Here is a 19,173-nt window from a genome sequence, read left to right on the forward strand (position 1 = left end):
TCGACCATTCTGTCTGGTGTAGGGGATACATAACAGTGCTCGCTTTCTTGAGAATACAACTACTGTATATTGATACTTTATTTTCATTTATTTCAGAATACTCAGATTAGCTTGATGAACCTTTTTCTATGTATTGGATGGAGCCGCCCTATGAATTTGAATATGGATATGACAGTGAACATCGTGTGGAGACATGCGGGACGGCGATTGATTGCCCGGGATGGTTACATGGTGCACACTATGTCTAACATTGTTTTATAGCGGTCTAAAATATAATGATGGTGTATGTTATTTCACTGGCCACACACCCTGGAGTTGGTGACTTGATATGCACGATATCATGTTATGTGTAGGTAGATGGGAGGGGTGTGTCCCATTATAACCACACACCATGAAGGGTGATGGTGATGGCCGCGGGGGACGATATAATCGCTTAGGCTAATGGCAGAGTTTAATTTTCTTCCCCCGTGGCCCTTTCCAAGTACCCTTTGGTGCGCTTCTATTTTGGACTATGTGCATATGTACACGTTCTGGCCGCGGTGTGTTCGTCCGCCTGTCCAAACACATTCACATCCCCATGGTTACTTAATATGCCCCGCCTGTGGTGCGACTAATGCCGAGTCACATGGTCTGGCCTCCCTCCCCTCGCTGCTGCGGCTCCTACGGTGCGTTCTGGTGGATGACGCTGCGGTCCATTGGGACGTCACGTGGGAGCGCGGCTGCGTCGGGGGCGTGGCCAGAGACGTCTGGCCCGGCGCATGCGCACCGCCGGCGAGGGGACGCCAACATTGGCGGCGTGGTGATGTCCATATGTGGTGAGCTCCGTCCTGTTTTTAATATATAGTAAGGTACAGCTGTAAGGACAGCAGATGATTTTAACCCTACATACACCTAGCACTTTTGCATAGTGTTCACTGCTGTAATGGACACGGATTATTTATATATACTATAGATGCACATAAATATCTATGTACACTGCTTCTCTTTGATGTTATTATGAACACATTTGTACGCTCTAGCATGAGTATGGTTTTTATCGTTTATTATACACTAATGTCGTGTGACGATGTAGTCAGAGATCATGTGTAACCACTGATTGTAATTCACTTGTATTGGAGTGTGGGTATATATACCCTGTCATTTGCACTGTTATGTAGCTTGATAAAGGCCTCATTGAGCAGGCCGAAACATCGCTTGGATTAAAGTTTGGGGTCTTCACCCGTTCACTGAAAGCTGGAAGTGCTGCCTCGTTATTTATTTATTATATATAAATATATATATATAATAGAAAAATTCCACAGCACATTCAAGGCGTAAAAAAGTAGAAAACGGCTACAGTTTTCTACTTTTTTACGCCTTGGATGTGCTGTGGAATTTTTCTATTTTGTATTCATTGGAGGTGGGTCGCCCCCACAGCCGCTGGCACTCCGACCGTACTTCACAGACAGCTGTGCTGCCCACACCTTTCTAATATTTATATATATATATATATATATATATATACACATATGTATATAGAGAGAGAGAAAAGATGGGCAGCACTCCAAGAAGTAAAAAACAAGGCTTGAGAAAGGCTCCTGTCTAGAGCCGAAACGTTGCATGTCCGGCTGGGGTAAATAAAGTATTTTTGCATTTTTTACTTCTTTGAGTGCTGCCCATCTTTTTCCTGTTTTGTATTTACTGGATTAGCTTGTAACCTTATTGGGCCAGCTGCACCCTTCAGCTTACATCAGGGACGGTGCTGCCACTTTTTATATATATATATATATATATATATATATATATATATATATATATATACACACACACACACACTTTATTAGTTTTTTTTTATTACCAAAAAAACATAAAAATTGATACAAAAATAAGAAAGATAAAAAATTCTGATAAAAGGAAAATAAAACTAAACTTTTTAAAAGGAAAGATAGATCCCCATATTTCATAGTGAGCTGTGCATCAACCTTATACAGTGATGATTTGCAGCCTCACAGTCAGTAATACATAAATATTACATAATACATAATAATAAATATATTCAATAAAACCTTTTAATAATGGGCAAGATTGATATAAAGAAGACAGTCCTTATAATGACATATAAATGCTGTTAGTAGACAGAGAATAGATCACTCTATTTGATTTTCCTCAGCTTTAATATGGTAACAATAGTATAGTCACAGAAATACAGGTGAAAAATTTGAATATCGTGCAAAGTTCATTTATTTCAGTAATGCAACTTAAAAGGTTAAACTAACATATGAGAGACTCATTACATGCAAAGTGAGACATTTCAAGCCTTTATTTTATTATTATATTTATGTTATTTGGATGATTATGGCTTATAGTTTATGAAACCCCAAAGTCACAATTTTGAAGTACCCTTTGCTCAGGGGGTAATTAGCTGACTAGAATGTAACACTTTGAGCCTAGAATATTAAAACTTTTCAGAAAATTTAAATTTTAAGCCAGCCCTCTCTGCTAGAGATGTCGCGAACATAAAATTTTCAGTTCGCGAAACGCAAATTTTCACAAATGTTCGCGAACGGCAAACCGCCATAGACTTCAATAGGCAGGCGAATTTTAAAACCCACAGGGACTCTTTCTGGCCACAATAGCGATGGAAAAGTTGTTTCAAGGGGACTAACACCTGGACTGTGGCATGCTGGAGGGGGATCTATGGCAAAACTCCCAAACTCTGACAGACCAAACTCCCCGTTTAATGCACTGCAAACAACCGCAAACAGTCAATTTGCACAACCGCAAACTCCCCATTTGCACAAGGTTGGATACCAAGCTAGCCATGTCCCGTTCCATGTCCTCACTGACGTTATTGAAGGTCCCTTCCTCCACCCAGCCATGTACAACACTAAGGGTCCCCTAAAGGTGACAACAAGCCCCCTGGGAAGCGTGCTGTGGTTGGTCTTCCACCTCCTCAAAGCCACCTTCCTCCTCTGACTCCTCTCTCTGCGTTGCCACAGGTCCAGCAATCGACGACGACAAGGCTGCTTCTGGTGGTGATGGTGACCACAACTCTTCCTCTTCATGCTCATCTACTATGGTCTAATCCATCACTCTTCGCAGGGCACGCTCCTGAAAAAACTCATATGGGATGAGTTCGATGATGTTGCCTTGGGTTTGACTGACTAGGTTTGTCACCTCCGCAAAAGGACACATGAGCCTACAGCCATTGTGCATGAGCGTTCAGTAACGCGGCCAAAAATTACCCAGCTCCGCAGATTGTGTTTTTTTTTATTAATTTTTTATTAAAAGAAGCCAGAATTAGACTTACCGGTAATTCATTTTCCATGAATCCACCATGACGGCCCAGAGAGATTGACCTCTGTAGGGGGCAGAAACAGAGATCGGTTTAAAAGGACCCCTCCCACCACCATTTACCAGTGAGTTCCAGATTATAGTGCCACAATCACCAAGTGAAACAACTCAAAGTGTTTTTTTTTGGTTGGAATATCATGTCATCATGGTGGATTCGTGGAAAATGAATTACCGGTAAGTGTAATTCCGGCTTTCCACTTCACCACCATGACGGCCCAGAGAGACATAGCAAATTATATACGTCTTGGGGTGGGGTAAAGGCCTGTAGGACCCTGCGACCAAAGGCCAGGTTGGAGGTCCTGGATAAGTAAAGTCTATAATGTTTAATGAAGGTGTTTACACTAGACCAGGTTGCAGCCTGGCATATTTGATCTAGGGAAGCTCCTGCCCTTTCAGCGAAAGAGGCAGACATGGCTCTCTTGGAGTGAGCCCGAATGACCGCTGAACAACTAATGCCTTCGATCTTGTAGCAGTCTGTAATAGTCTGTTTTACCCATCGGTCAATGGTAGATCTGGAAGCTGCCTTCCCCTTATTTTTACCACAGAAGAGCACTAGTAAGTTGTCCACCTTCCTCAGGTCTCTAGTGACCTCTAGGTATTTTAGTACTGTTCGTTTAACATCCAGGGTATGGAAACGTTCTTCTCCAGAATTCTTAGGGTTCTCACAAAAGGAGGGAAGAATGATCTCCTGGTTTCTATGGAAGGCTGTTACAACTTCTGGCAAAAACGTCAGGTCTAGCCTCAAGGTAATACAATCCTCCTGTATTGTGAGGTATGGTTGTCTTATTGACAATGTTTGGATCTCGCTCAATCTTTTTGCTGATGTTGTAGAAAAGCCACCTTCTGAGAAAGATGCTTCAGAGAACTTGAGTCCAAGGGTTTGTAAGGAAGACCTGTGAGTCCCCTAGAGACAGTGTTTAAGTCCCAGGTAGGCACCCTTGATTTGAGAGATGGTCTTAGTCTGGCTGCAGACCTCAGGAATCTTTGGATCCATCTATGGCTGGCTAATTCGGAATCAAAATAGGCACTGAGCGCTGAGACCTGGACTCTAAGGGTAAAAGGACTTAACCCTGACTCTAGTCCCTTTTGCAGGAAATCCAGAATCTTCTGTATATTAGGTTTGGTTTGAGTAGTAAGAGGGTATATGTTTCGTCAAACTAAAAGTGACAGGTGCCATGCCCCCTTTTATACAGATAACCCCGCCCTTTTATATTGATTGATATTGTTTGATATAAAGAGTATTCGTCCATTAAGGGCTTATCATGTCTTCCAGATTCTTACTACAGATGGCAACATCCTCCCAGACATTCTTCTCAGATCCCTGCTAATGCTAAAACAGGATGTTGAGGTTTTTTAAGAGCCTCCTGACAGCTTACAACAAATGGTGAAATCTAATGTCATAATCTAATGTCAGGCAGTTTCCAAATGAATACAAAAGCACAAGGTTTTTTATATAAAAGCCAACCACTTTGATATACAGGTTGTTAAGTTTCATTTTGATAAAAATCTTTTTGGATATGCCCATTTCTAACACTTTGATATTTTTTTAATATAAAATTAAGATTTGGACATAAAAAGGCCTATAATAAACATATAAATTCTTATAAAGCGTAATCTAACTATTTGAGAGAGTAAACTAATGTGCTAATAGTTGCAACATGTTGTGGTTTACAACATGACCCCAGCCTATATAAACAGGACACAGTCTGTGCATGGTTAGCACAGAGATACGTATGCACATACAGGCAAAGGTCTATCCAACTATCTATCTATATCCAGCTGTTATCTATCTATGTATCTATACATCCATATACCCCATCTATCTAAATTCTATCTATCTATTATCTATCTATCTTTCTATCTACCTATCTATAGGCTATCTATCCATCTATCTGTTTTCTATCTACTTATATATAGTCTATTTTTTCCATCTATATATCTATTATCTATCTATCTATCAATTATCTATATTTCTATCTACCTATCTATAGTCTATCTATCTATACAGCCATATACCCCATCTATCTAAAGTCTATCTATCAATTTATCTACCTATCTATCCTTCTATCTAACAATTATCTATCTATCTTTCTATCTACCTATCTACAGTCTATCTTTCTATCTATCTGTTATCTATCTATCCATTTATCTATCAATCCATTTTTATCCAGACAACAGGCGATCTATCCATCTATCTTTTATCTATCCAGTTATCTATCCAACTATCTATCTATCTATCCAGCTATCTGCTATATATCTATACATTAATACACCCCAGCTATCTAAATTCTATCAATTTATCTATCTATATTTCTAGCTACATGTCTTAAGCTCATCCAGAGTGTTGGGTCTTGCGTCTCTCAACTTTCTCTTCTCAATATCCCACAGATTCTCTATGGGGTTCAGGTCAGGAGAGTTGGCAGGCCAATTGAGCACAGTAATACCATGGTCAGTAAACCATTTACTAGTGGTTTTGGCACTGTGAGCAGGTGCCAGGTCGTGCTGAAAAATGAAATCTTCATCTCCATAAAGCTTTTCAGCAGATGGAAGCATGAAGTGCTCCAAAATCTCCTGATAGCTAGCTGCATTGACCCTGCCCTTGATAAAATACAGTGGACCAACACCAGCAGCTGACATGGCACCCCAGACCATCACTGACTGTGGGTACTTGACACTGAACTTCAGGCATTTTGGCATTTCCCTCTCCCCAGTCTTCCTCCAGACTCTGGCACCTTGATTTCCCAATGACATGCAAAATTTTCTTTCATCCAAAAAAAGTACTTTGGACCACTGAGCAACAGTCCAGTGCTGCTTCTCTGTAGCCCAGGTCAGGCGCTTCTGCCGCAGTTTCTGGTTCAAAGGTGGCTTGACCTGGGGAATGCGGCACCTGTAGCCCATTTCCTGCACACGCCTGTACACGGTGGCTCTGGATGTTTCTACTCCAGACTCAGTCCACTGCTTCCGCAGGTCCCCCAAGGTCTGGAATCGGTCCTTCTCCACAATCTTCCTCAGGGTCCGGTCACATCTTCTCGTTGTGCAGCGTTTTCTGCCACACTTTTTCCTTCCCACAGACTTCCCACTGAGGTGCCTTGATACAGCACTCTGGGAACAGCCTATTCGTTCAGAAATTTATTTGTGTTTTACCTTCTTGCTTGAGGGTGTCAATGATGGCCTTCTGGACAGCAGTCAGGTCGGCAGTCTTACCCATGATTGCGGTTTTGAGTAATGAACCAGGCTGGGAGTTTTTAAAAGCCTCAGGAATCTTTTGCAGGTGTTTAGAGTTACTTAGTTGATTCAGATGATTAGGTTAATAGCTCGTTTAGAGAACCTTTTCATGATATGCTAATTTTTTTAGATAGGAATTTTGGGTTTTCATGAGCTGTATGCCAAAATCATCAATATTAAAACAATAAAAGGCTTGAACTACTTCAGTTGTGTGTAATGAATCTAAAATATATGAGTCTAATGTTTATCAGTACATTACAGAAAATAATGAACTTTATCACAATATGCTAATTTTTTTAGAAGGACCTGTAGATAGATAGTTGGATAGACCTTTGCCTGTATGTGCATACGTATCTCTGTGCTAACCATGCACAGACTGTGTCCTGTTTATATAGGCTGGGGTCCTGTTGTAAACCACAACATGTTGCAACTATTAGCACATTCATTAGTTGACTCTCTCAAATTGTTAATTATGTTTTATAAGAATCTATATGTTTATTATAGGCCTTTTTATGTCCAAATCTTAATTTTATATTAAAAACTTATCAAAGTGTTAGAATTGGGCATATCCAAAAAGATTTTTTATCAAAATGAAACTTATCAATCTGTATAATTTGATATAAATGCATATCAAAGTGGTTGGCTTTTATATCAAAAACCTTGTGCCTACAAAGTAGATAGATAGAAAATAGATAGATGGATAGATAGCCAAAGTGTTAGAAATGGGCATATCCGAAAAGATTTTTATCAAAATGAAACTTAACAACCTGTATAATTTGATATAAATGCATATCAAAGTGGTTGGCTTTTATATAAAAAACCTTGTGCTTACACATTCAGTAGTTGCTGCCTTTCAAATAGTTAGATTATATTTTATAAGAATTTATATGTTTATTATAGGCCTTTTTATGTCCAAATCTTAATTTTATATTAAAAACTTATCAAAGTGTTAGAAATGGGCATATCCAAAAAGATTTTTATCAAAATGAAACTTAACAACCTGTATATCAAAGTGGTTGGCTTTTATATCAAAAAACCTTGTGCTTTTGTATTCATTTGAAAACTGCCTGACATTAGATTTCACCATTTGTCGTAAGCTGTCAGGAGGCTCTCAAAAAATCTCAACATCCTGTTTTAGCATTAGCAGGGATCTGAGAAGAATATCTGGGAGGATGTTGCCATCTGTAGTAAGAATCTGGAAGACGTGATAAGCCCTTAATGGACGAATACTCTTTATATCAAACAATATCAAGCGATATAAACTTTATATCAAAACTATAAATTTTATATCAAACAATATCAATCAATATAAAAGGGGTGGGGTTATCTGTTTAAAAGGGGGCGTGGTACCTGTCACTTTTAGTTTGACGATACATATACCCTCTTACTACTGGTTTGGTTTGGGGCTTCGTCGCCTGACCAGGTGCAGAATCTTTTCCAGATCTTAAAATAAATGGAGTTAGTCATCTTCTTTCTGCTGGCCTTCAAGGTAGAAATAACACCCTCAGGATCCAAGCCGAGAGATTGAAGATTTATGGATGGGGGTGGAGAACCGGCCCCTGGATCAGGATATCCTTCCTCTTTGGGAGAATAAATGCTTCCTGTGGGGAGAGTTTGGTTAGAATCGAGAACCAGCTCCTCTTGGGCCAGTACGGGGTGACCAGGATTACTCTGGCCCTGTCCCTGATGATTTTTTGGAGAACCCTTGGGATTAATGGGAATGGAGGGAAGGCATATGCAATGTCCCAGTTCCAGTGCAGGGAGAAGGCGTCGATCGCTAGGGGCCTGTCCCTAGGGAGCAAAAGGTTGATACCTTTGCGTTTATCCTTGTAGCGAATAGATCTACCCGTGGGAGTCCCCATCTCTGAACAATCAGATTGAAGATGTCGATGTTTAAAGACCATTCTCCCTGGTCTATGGTAGTCCTGCTGAGGAAGTCCGCTGCACAGTTTAGGCTTCCTTTTAAATGAATTGCAGATATTGACTTTACATTTTTTATTCCCCCCCCCCCCCCAGGAAGATTTTTATAGACAGACCTTCTAGTTTCTGAGACCGTGTGCCCTCTGATGCTTGAGATGGGACACGGTCGTTACATTGTTTGTATAGACCTTTATATGTTGGTTCCTTAGTTTTGGAGCGGCTACTCGTATTGTCTCCCAAACTGCCCTGAGCTCCCTGTATTTTGAGGACTGAGCTGGAATTTTTGGAGGCCAGACTCCCTGGTAGAGATCAGAGAACATTTTTGCGCCCCACCCCTTTATGCTGGCATCGGTCTGAACATGCACTGCTGGGGTTTTGAACCAGACCATGCCCTTAAATTTTTTGGTTTGAAGCCACCACCGGACTGAAGATTTTATGTGGCCTGGGATCAGAATTTTTCTGTCCAAAGAGGACAGATTTTTGTTCCATTTCCTTAGAAGCCAGGACTGAAGGGCTCTGTATTGGGCCTGGCACCAATGGACTGCTACCATGCAGGCTGTCATCTGACCTAAAAGGCTCATCGTTTCTCTGAATGAGAAGGAGCGACGTCCCAGGAAGGCCCTGATTGATGACTGCAGGTTCTGGATTCTTTCTGCTGGAAGAAAGGTTGTTTGTTTTTCCGAATCCAGCAAAACCCCCAGGCATTTTACCTTGGTATTTGGAAATAGGGATGACTTTTTTAGGTTTATCAACCAACCTAGAGATGTCAGAAGGGAACAGAAGATCTCTTGATCTGCTATAGACTGATCTGCAGTGTTTGAAATCAGTAGAAAGTCGTCTAGGTAAGGACAGACTGTCACCCCCTGAGACCTCAGGGAGGCGACTATCTCTACCACCAGCTTCGTGAAAATCCTTGGGGCTGAGGCCAGCCTGAAGGGGAGAGCCACAAACTGGAAATGGTGAGCAGAGCCTCTGTGATCCCTTACTGCAAATCGCAGGAACCTTTGAGACTGGGTGTGAATAGGAACATGATAGTATGTGTCCTTTAGGTCGACTGTACAGAGGGACGCATCTTTTTGAATTAAAGGAATGGTAGAATTTAGAGATTCCATCTTTAACCTTTTGTAGATTCGAAATTTGTTTAGCCTCTTGAGGTTTATGATTGTGCGGAAGGAACCCCCTGGCTTCTTTACTAAGAAAAGGCTGGAGTAGAAACCTCGCCCCCGTTGAAGCGCGGGAACAGGAATCACTACTCCCAAGTCCAGGAGATTCTGGACCTCCCTCCAGATCTGGCTGTGCTGAAAAGGAGAAGGGTGGTGAGGAATCAGAAAAACATTTGGAGGGGGGGAAGATAACTCTATCCTGTATCCGTTTCTGACAAGATTTTGCGCCCAGAGACTGGGAGAAGTCTGCTGCCACTGAGCAAAAAATTGGGATAGTCTTCCCCCTATCCTGGCATCACTGCTTCTCACCGCCCTTGTTTTGGGGATTAAGGAGGAACCCTCTACCCCTCCCCCCTTTTGGGTAACTCCAACGTCCGGATTTACCTTTACCATGAAAGGAGCTATTTTGGGAATATTGACTACGAAAGGAGGGTTTCTTTTAAGGGGTTTTCTTCTCAGGGAACCCTTTCTTTTTATCCGTAGCCTTCTCAAGAATCTTATCCAATACAGGACCAAACACGTATTCACCCGAGAAGGCTATAGAACACAACTTCATCTTGGAAGAGATGTCTCCCGACCAAAATTTCATCCAAAGTGCCCGCCAGGCAGCATTGGACAAGGCGGCGTCCTTAGCTGAGAACCTAATTGTCTCTGCAGAGGCGTCCGCTAGGAAACCCGTGGCAGATTTGAGCAAGGGAAAAGAATCTAGTATTTGTTCCCTGGATGTCTTGTTAACTAGATGACTTTCTAATTCATTCAGCCACAGGTACATAGACCTGGCGACTGAAGTAACGGCTATGTTTGTCTTGACACTAAACATAGTTGCCTCTCAGGACTTTTTTTAATAAACTGTCAGCTTTCCTTTCCATAGTGCCCCCTAACTGACAAGAGTCCTCAAATGGAAGTGAGGTTTTCTTATTGACCTTGGACACCTGGACGTCAATTCTAGGGACCTCGTCAAAAATTTTAGAATCTGACAGGTCAAATACAAGGCAGTTCCTGAATTCCTTGGATATTCCTAGTTTCTTTTCAGGATGGGCCCATTCATCCATCACCATTTCCTTAATGTTTTCATTTATGGGGAATACCCTGGAGCGTTTGACCTTCAATCCACCAAACCTCTCCCCCTGAACTGTATGGGGTTGCTGGATGTCATCCACCCCCATGATATCCCTGACAGCCTTTAAAAGGTAACTCATCTCACTTGGAGTAAAGAGAAATTTTCTAGAGTCCTCGACGATCTCGCCCTCAGATAGGAGACCCCCCCAGGGAGGCCAGTGAAGACTTAACCTCCTCCTGAATCATGGATCTAAACTCCTCACTAATTTGGCAATGCAATCCTTGCAAAGTTTTTTTGTATAGTCATCAGGAAGCCTGACGGAGCACTGGATGCATCTGACGGTCTTCTTTGACTTTTTTAAAGTAAGTTTGGCCTAAAGTGAGAGAAAACAGTGGGGTTGCGTGGAGACGCTAAAAATGACCACAGAGAGGCGCCAAAATCCCTAGTACCTAGGGTTATAATGGTATATAACCAAAAAAATAGAAGCTTGAGTTATTAGATATACATAAGTGGGATGGTAATACTTTCACACTCACCAATTATTATAATTCTCACTGTCAATTCGTATATGGTATGCAAATAGCAAATGTAGTATTAGGTAAATATAAAATATAAAGCAAATATAAAATCAAGATATAAAATCAGATCAAAATTTTGATCAAAATTTTAGTGACTCACTTCACCCAGGAGGGTAATGTGGGATAAAGCACAAGACACCCACATCACACCTCCTGCGCCTGGATCGCCAGTAGAGTCTCACGGATGAACAATGATCACTCAGGAGTTCTTGTTCATTCTTTATGTTCTTTTATTCCAAAGCCAGGGTGGGGGAGTGAGCAGCTCGACACGTTTCGGGGCCTCTTAATGGGTCCCCTTCATCAACAGCATATACAATTGTAATACAATGCAATGGGGTTTAAATAACAAGTAAAACACAAAAAAGACCGCCAAAAACGGCTTACAATTCCGTCACTTCTGGTACTGCATGCGTTCCAAGGTGGAACTCACCGGAGGTGACGTCCTATTTGTCTCTAGGATGTCGGCTATACTAACAGTAAACATTAGCAAACATCAAAGTACAAGGGTGTGGTGAGATCCTGTAGGGCCGGTGGGGGGTGTGATAGCACGTACTACCTATTCCAGGCTGTTTAGGAAGGATCGTGTCCCTCTCTCTATTGCGCTCACGGTGGAACGCATCCTGTACTTCCGGTGCGTTCCACCGTGGAGCGCACCCGAACCGGAAGTGCCTCTCAAGACGGGAGTGACTATTTTACTAGCCGAAGAAAGCAAAGAAGAAGAAAAAGGGGGGATGGGGGTGCCTAGATGATAGGCTTACACAAAAGTAGGATGTGAATGTTATGAAAAAATATATGTATATAAATTTATTCCAAAGGTATCTTTAGAGTGAAGGGGGGGGGGGGGAAAGAGGAAAAAAGAGGTCACATGACCGGCTCCCTAATCACATGATCGAGGGTTACATTTCTGTAGAATCGGATATGTGTTTCTGTACATTATTCTGTTGAAGTGACTGGTGGTAGTGAGATTGGTAGAAATGGGGGAGTGTTATAAAAAAGATGAAAAAAGAGAATGATGTTAACAAGGTGATAAAAGAGAATAATGGCAATACTGATATTTGACAGCATTGATCAAAGTACCATATAATATATATTGATAATAATTTGTAAAAGAGAAAATAATAATAATCCATAATAAATAAGAATAATATTGATAATCAGTATCGAGTGGAGTAAAATTGAATAATAAATGTGTAGATAGTAAAAGATGAATTGATAAAAAATAATATAAGGTAATAATATATAAATATATAATAGGCCTAAAAAACAAATCTTTTATTTTTTTTATCCCCTACACAGTAGAGGCCCGCATTTAGAGAGCATTCTCAATCTAGTTCTAAATGACCTAAAAACCCCAAAAGAACCCCAAACCTCCACTATCCCAAATAATCTCAGTACCCGAGAAAAAAAGAGCATTGACAGAACTTAAGAAAAACAAGGACATTGTAATAAAAAACGCTGATAAAGGAGGGGGGGGGGGTTGTAATCATGGACCTCAACTATTACATACAGGAATCAAAAAGAATTTTGTCTGATCGAACCTACTATAAAGTTCTTGTAGATGATCCAACGGCCATTTTCAAGAAAGCACTGCTTGAACTTGTAGATTCTGGTTTTAATCAAAACATTTTAAACAAAAAAGAAAAAATATTCCTCACCCTTAATCACCCCACCACCGCTCGTTTTTACTTTCTGCCCAAAATACACAAAACCCTCACCAACCCACCGGGCAGACCGATCATCTCTGGTATAAACTCCCTTACATCTAACCTGTCAGCGTATGTCGACACTTTCCTACAGAAATACGCACAAAAACTCCCCTCCTATCTAAGAGATTCCGCAGACCTCATAAACACCCTCAACAATATAGTTTGGAAGGACCACTACATTTGGGTCACACTTGACGTAGCATCCCTCTACAGTAATATCCGACATGGCTTAGGAATACGCGCAACTAAACATTTCCTTGAGCTGGATCATGAGATGCCCCCCCCCCCCCCTCAGAAAGATTTAATTTTAAACTCAATACAATTTATTTTAGAACATAATTTCTTCACTTTTAATGATAGCTTTTACATTCAAACAAGGGGTACCGCTATGGGTACAAAATGTGCCCCCTCGTATGCTAATCTGTTCGTAGGCCTTTTCGAAGAGTCTCTAGGTCTCCAATACCATAAGGATATACACCTCTACCGTCGATATATCGATGATATTATCTTCATCTGGGGTGGCAGCATCGAAGAACTCACATCTTTTATATTAATGCTAAACCAGAATGACTGGGGTCTTCAATTTACACATGAATTTGACTCCAAGAAATCAACGTTTTTAGATCTACATATCGAAATTATCACCAACAAGATCACCACTGGTACCCATTTTAAAAAAGTGGACTCCAACAGCTACCTAGAATACTCCAGCTGCCACTACACAAAATGGAAAAGAAACATACCGTACGGGGAAATGAAAAGAATCCGGAGAAACTGCTCCAATGAAAAGACCCTCAAAACTCAACTGGTAATTCTAAAGGATCGCTTCTTGGAAAAGCGCTACCCGAAAAGTTTAATTAAAGCATCCACTCAGAGGGTTCTAAAAATAGACCAAAGAGAAGCATTGAAACCACCCCCCCCCAAAAACTACTGACCCAAAAGGATACCAATACAACCTCATTACCAGGTATAATAGAGACCACCAGAATATTAGAAAGATAGTGATGAAGCACTGGAACATCCTGCTAAAAGACCCCATCCTCAAAAATATACTACCCCAATTACCGTCCATAACATTTAGAAGGGCACAAACTATCAAACATAATCGCCCCGTCCTGTCCCAAACTTCAAGCCCCCACAAAAACCATCTTCCCACAGCTAATAAGCAAAGGGTGTTTTAAATGTGGCATCAAAAAATGCAAATGTTGTGCGATGATCACACATGATATTAGGACCATTGAAACAGGAAGCTCCTTGGGCCCCTGGACAATAAAACAAGACCTAAACTGCGGGACAAGAAATGTCATATATCTCCTTAGATGTCCCTGCCGTTTAAAATATGTCAGTAGAACTACCCAAACCCTTAGGGAAAGAATGTGTGAACACAGATCTAATATTAAACGAAAAGTCCCGACACACAGCGTATCACGCCATTTCTCTGAACGACATGAGGGTTCCATAACCGGTCTCACAGTTACTCCTTTAGAAACCATCACCTCATCATATCAACAGCTATGCCGAAAGGAGATGTACTGGATCTTCACACTAAATACCCTATCCCCTTTCGGCTTAAAAGCTTAGAATACTCCAATTACTAAAGAAGTACTGTTGCCATATTTTATATTTGCCACGTAGCATCTGCCCTCCAGGGGACAATTTTTCTACTATACATATATATGGAATATATATGGAGATTTTATATATATTTATTTATGTATATTATATTATAGTATATTTATATATTATTACCTTATATTATTTTTTATCAATTCATCTTTTACTATCTATACATTTATTATTCAATTTTACTCCACTCGATACTGATTATCAATATTATTCTTATTTATTATGGATTATTATTATTTTCTCTTTTACAAATTATTATCAATATATATTATATGGTACTTTGATCAATGCTGTCAAATATCAGTATTGCCAATATTATTCTCTTTTATCACCTTGTTAACATCATTCTCTTTTTTCATCTTTTTTTATAACACTCCCCCATTTCTACCAATCTCACTACCACCAGTCACTTCAACAGAATAATGTACAGAAACACATATCCGATTCTGTTAATAACATTAAAACTACAGAAATGTAACCATCGATCATGTGGTTAGGGAGCCGGTCATGTGACCTCTTTTTTCCTTTTTTTTTTTCCCCCCTCTTTCTTCTTCTTTGCTTTCTGCGGCTAGTAAAATAGTCACTCCCATCTTGAGAGGCACTTCCGGTTCGGGTGCGCTCCACGGTGGAACGCACCGAAAGTACAGGATGCGTTCCACCGTGAGCGCAATAGAGAGAGGGACACAATCCTTCCTAAACAGCCTGGAACAGTTAGTACGTGCTATCACACCCCCACCGGCCCTACAGGACCTCACCACACCCTTGTACTTTGATGTTTGCTAATGTTTACTGTTAGTATAGCCGACATCCTAGAGACAAATAGGACGTCACCTCCGGTGCGTTCCACCTTGGAACGCATGCAGTACCGGAAGTGACGGAATTGTAAGCAGTTTTTGGCGGTCTTTTTTGTGTTTTACTTGTTATTTAATCCCCATTGCATTGTATTACAATTGTATATGCTCCTGATGAAGGGGACCAATTAAGAGGCCCCAAAACGCATTGAGCTTCTCACTCCCCCACCCTGGCTTTGGAATAAAAGAACATAAAGAATGAACAAGAACTCCTGAGTGATCATTGTTCATCCGTGAGACTCTACTGGCGATCCAGGCGCAGGAGGTGTGATGTGGGTGTCTTGTGCTTTATCCTACATTAAATACACCACTGGTCAGTAAGACCAAAAGAAATCCCTTGTAGGGGTCTACTAATTTTGAAAATTAAAACATACACTTTATTAAATTTAATTAAAAGGGGTTATAGATGCCCCAATGTACCACACATTTAAAACTATCAGACGATAGTACTAATTTGTGTAGAGATTATTATTACTTTTTCTCTCAATTTGAAAGAGAGAGATATGATTGTGCAGGTGAGTGGTATACAGTTTAACACACTCTTGGGGTATAGCCCCAATTCTAGGTGTCCTAGGACCTGGGCCCAGGTCCCGACTACTAATCCGTGTTGAATCAACTGTGTGTCACTCTTCACTGATAGCCACAATGCACCACACCATTCAAAACATACTAATATATAACCATATTACTGGGTGAAGTTTTCACAGTTACTACCGTCTGTCTAAAAGAAGCTCCTAACACTAGTCCCCACCCGACATGTTTCGCGCGATGCGGCTTCGTCAGGGGTTTGGGGTATTAGCGCCGGCGCGCTGAAGAAACACAGGCTATATGCACTAGGTCACGCCCACCGTTTGTGTGTAGCGGCTGGCCCATTGGTCGCGGCCGCGAGGGGCGTGTCCACTATCACATGCATGGACGCCTGGTGATGACCTCATCACAGGCTGCATGCACTAGGTCACGCCCCCGTTCGTTCGTGGCGGCTGACCCATTGGTCGCGGCCGCGAGGGGCGCTTCCACTGCATCACATGCACAGGCGCCTAGTGACGACCTCATCACCAGGCGTCTCCTACCCTATTTTTATGATGAATGACTGGATACATACAAATGGGTATTAGTTAGTTGTTAGATACAGTTGATGAGAAGCGTGTCACGGCTGTTTAAGGGTAACCAGAGCATACACAGTAAGAAGAGCTACTGACCGGACCCAAACTAGGGAAGAGAAAGGGTGACCCCTGTCAGACCCTCAACACTCTCTCCCTATGCTGCTAAAGCACATGCCCGGATCCAAATGGTGGAACGAGGCATGCCCGCGTACCTTAGACTGATGAGCCCTGTAACCCCTACAATAATGGAAGGGGCACGGCCACCGATGCCCTGCTCAGAATATGGAGGGAACCGTGGCCACCTCAGATCCAGTCAGGAAATCACCAGGTACACAACAAAGTCTGCACACTTAGCTGATGGAGCTGCAGCCGCAGAGAAGACGGATCCAAGGGCCGCTGGCAATATCCGGAGTGCTTGCAGCAGCAGAACACAGGTCCAGAGAACTAGTAGCTTAAGAAGTGAAGATACTCAAGGCAGAGCTACAACTGAAAAGAGAAATATAATCCAGGCCCTGCAATAGGAGGAGGGGTGATTTAAAGGCAGGGAAATCAAACGCAGGAGAGACAGCTGGGAGTAAAGACCTCATCACAGGGGCGGAGAAACAGAACAGTGATAACACCTCCAAACTCTAAGTGACATCATCACAGGGGTGGAGACACAGAGCTGTGAGAACGTCTCAAAGCTCTGGTAGTGACAGTACCCCCCCCCCCTCTACGGGTGGACTCCGGACACCCAGGACCCACCTTCCCAGGATGAGCCCTATGAAATGCCCTGATAAGGCGAGTGGCTTTAATGTACGACATCGGAACCCACATCCTCTCCTCAGGACCATAACCCTTCCAATGAACGAGGTACTGAAGAGAACCGCGGACAATGCGAGAGTCCACAATTCTGGAAACCTCAAACTCCAGATTGCCATCAACCAAAATCGGAGGAGGAGGCAAAGAGGAGGGTACCGTGGGCTGGACATATGGTTTTAAGAGAGATCTGTGAAATACATTATGTATCTTCCAAACCCGTGGAAGATCAAGACGGAAGGCAACAGGATTGATGACTGACAAAATTTTATAAGGCCCAATAAACTTGGGACCCAATTTCCAGGAGGGAACCTTCAGTTTAATATTTCTTGTAGACAACCACACCAGATCACCCACATTCAGGTCCGGACCAGGCACACGTCTCTTATCAGCCACACGCTTATACTTCTCACTCATCTTTCTGAGATTACTCTGAATCTTTTGCCAAATGGTAGACAAAGACGAGGAAAATCTCTCCTCTTCAGGTAAACCAGAAAGAGACCCTCCCGAGAATGTCCCAAACTGTGGATGGAACCCATATGCACCAAAAAATGGTGACTTATCAGAAGATTCCTGACGACGGTTGTTCAAAGCAAACTCAGCAAGAGGGAGAAATGAACACCAATCCTCCTGGTTCTCCGCCACAAAACAGCGCAAATATGTCTCCAGATTCTGATGGGGCTGCAGCCGCAGAGAAGACGGAGCCAAGGGCCGCTGGCAATATCCGGAGTGCTTGCAGCAGCAGAACACAGGTCCAGAGAATTAGTAGCTTAAGAAGTGAAGATACTCAAGGCAGAGCTACAACTGAAAAGAGAAATATAATCCACATCCTGCAATAGGAGGAGGGGTGATTTAAAGGCAGGGAAATCAAACGCAGGAGAGACAGCTGGGAGTAAAGACCTCATCACAGGGGCGGAGAAACAGAACAGTGAGAACACCTCCAAACTTTAAGTGACATCATCACAGGGGTGGAGACACAGAGCTGTGAGAATGTCTCAAAGCTCTGGTAGTGACAAAGCGAGGCAGAACGATACATATTTTTTACTGACAACAGCAGTTCACAATGTGTGTGCAGCTAGCTAATTAGAGCATTATAAAATACATTTGTCAGATAATATTAGCCTCCTTTCTCCATTGAACCAAGGCATCTATGCCTGTATTAACTCTTCAGTTCAAAAAAGGGGGGGAAATTGGGGTCATATTATACCTTTATGTATATATTTGTTATTTAATTTAGATTAAATCCTCACATAAATGGCAGTTTAGTCCAGATTCCACCCAAATATATATTTGTCTGGCGAGGTGTTATTATAAAAAGGCAGACTAGGAGAAACCTTCATTAAATCCAGATGGGGTCTTACTTGACAGTCTGTATATCCATTTGGCTTCTTCTCTTAGTAATCTGGCAATCTTGCTAGACCTAGGGCCCAGTTTAGCTTGAAAGAGCCAATAGTTGACTTTAGATGATTTTAGACAATAGTTGACACACTCATGACATAAATTGTATTCCTCTATGCGTCAATCTTGGTGTAGAGATGACTGTGCTCGCGCGCACGTTTGGGAGATTGCAGGCAATGTTTTTTTTTTAAAGCCTATGGCCGTGCTGAGGTAGTTCAGTGACAGTTAAGTGACCCAGAAAACAATGATTCTGCAGTGTGGGACCATTGTTGGCCTAGTAGGCTTTAATAATCACCTTAGATTATCACCAAGAAAATTTTATGTTTTTTTTCTATGCAAAATTATCCAGCCGATTGCTTTTGGTCTGTTCACAATAAAGCAACGACCTTATCATCTGGGGTGTGCCAACATT

General features: G+C 41.8%; 1 protein-coding gene across 4 annotated transcripts in view; it reads right to left on the bottom strand.

Annotated features, from left to right (window-relative positions):
* LOC122946439 (tyrosine-protein kinase ZAP-70) overlaps positions 1 to 19,173 on the bottom strand; it is a 735,844-nt gene that overhangs the window by 231,942 nt on the left and 484,729 nt on the right. The gene's annotated exons all lie outside the window — the stretch shown is intronic.

The sequence above is a fragment of the Bufo gargarizans genome, chromosome 1 (genome assembly GCF_014858855.1).
Source record: "Bufo gargarizans isolate SCDJY-AF-19 chromosome 1, ASM1485885v1, whole genome shotgun sequence".
Classification (NCBI taxonomy): Eukaryota; Metazoa; Chordata; class Amphibia; order Anura; family Bufonidae; genus Bufo; species Bufo gargarizans.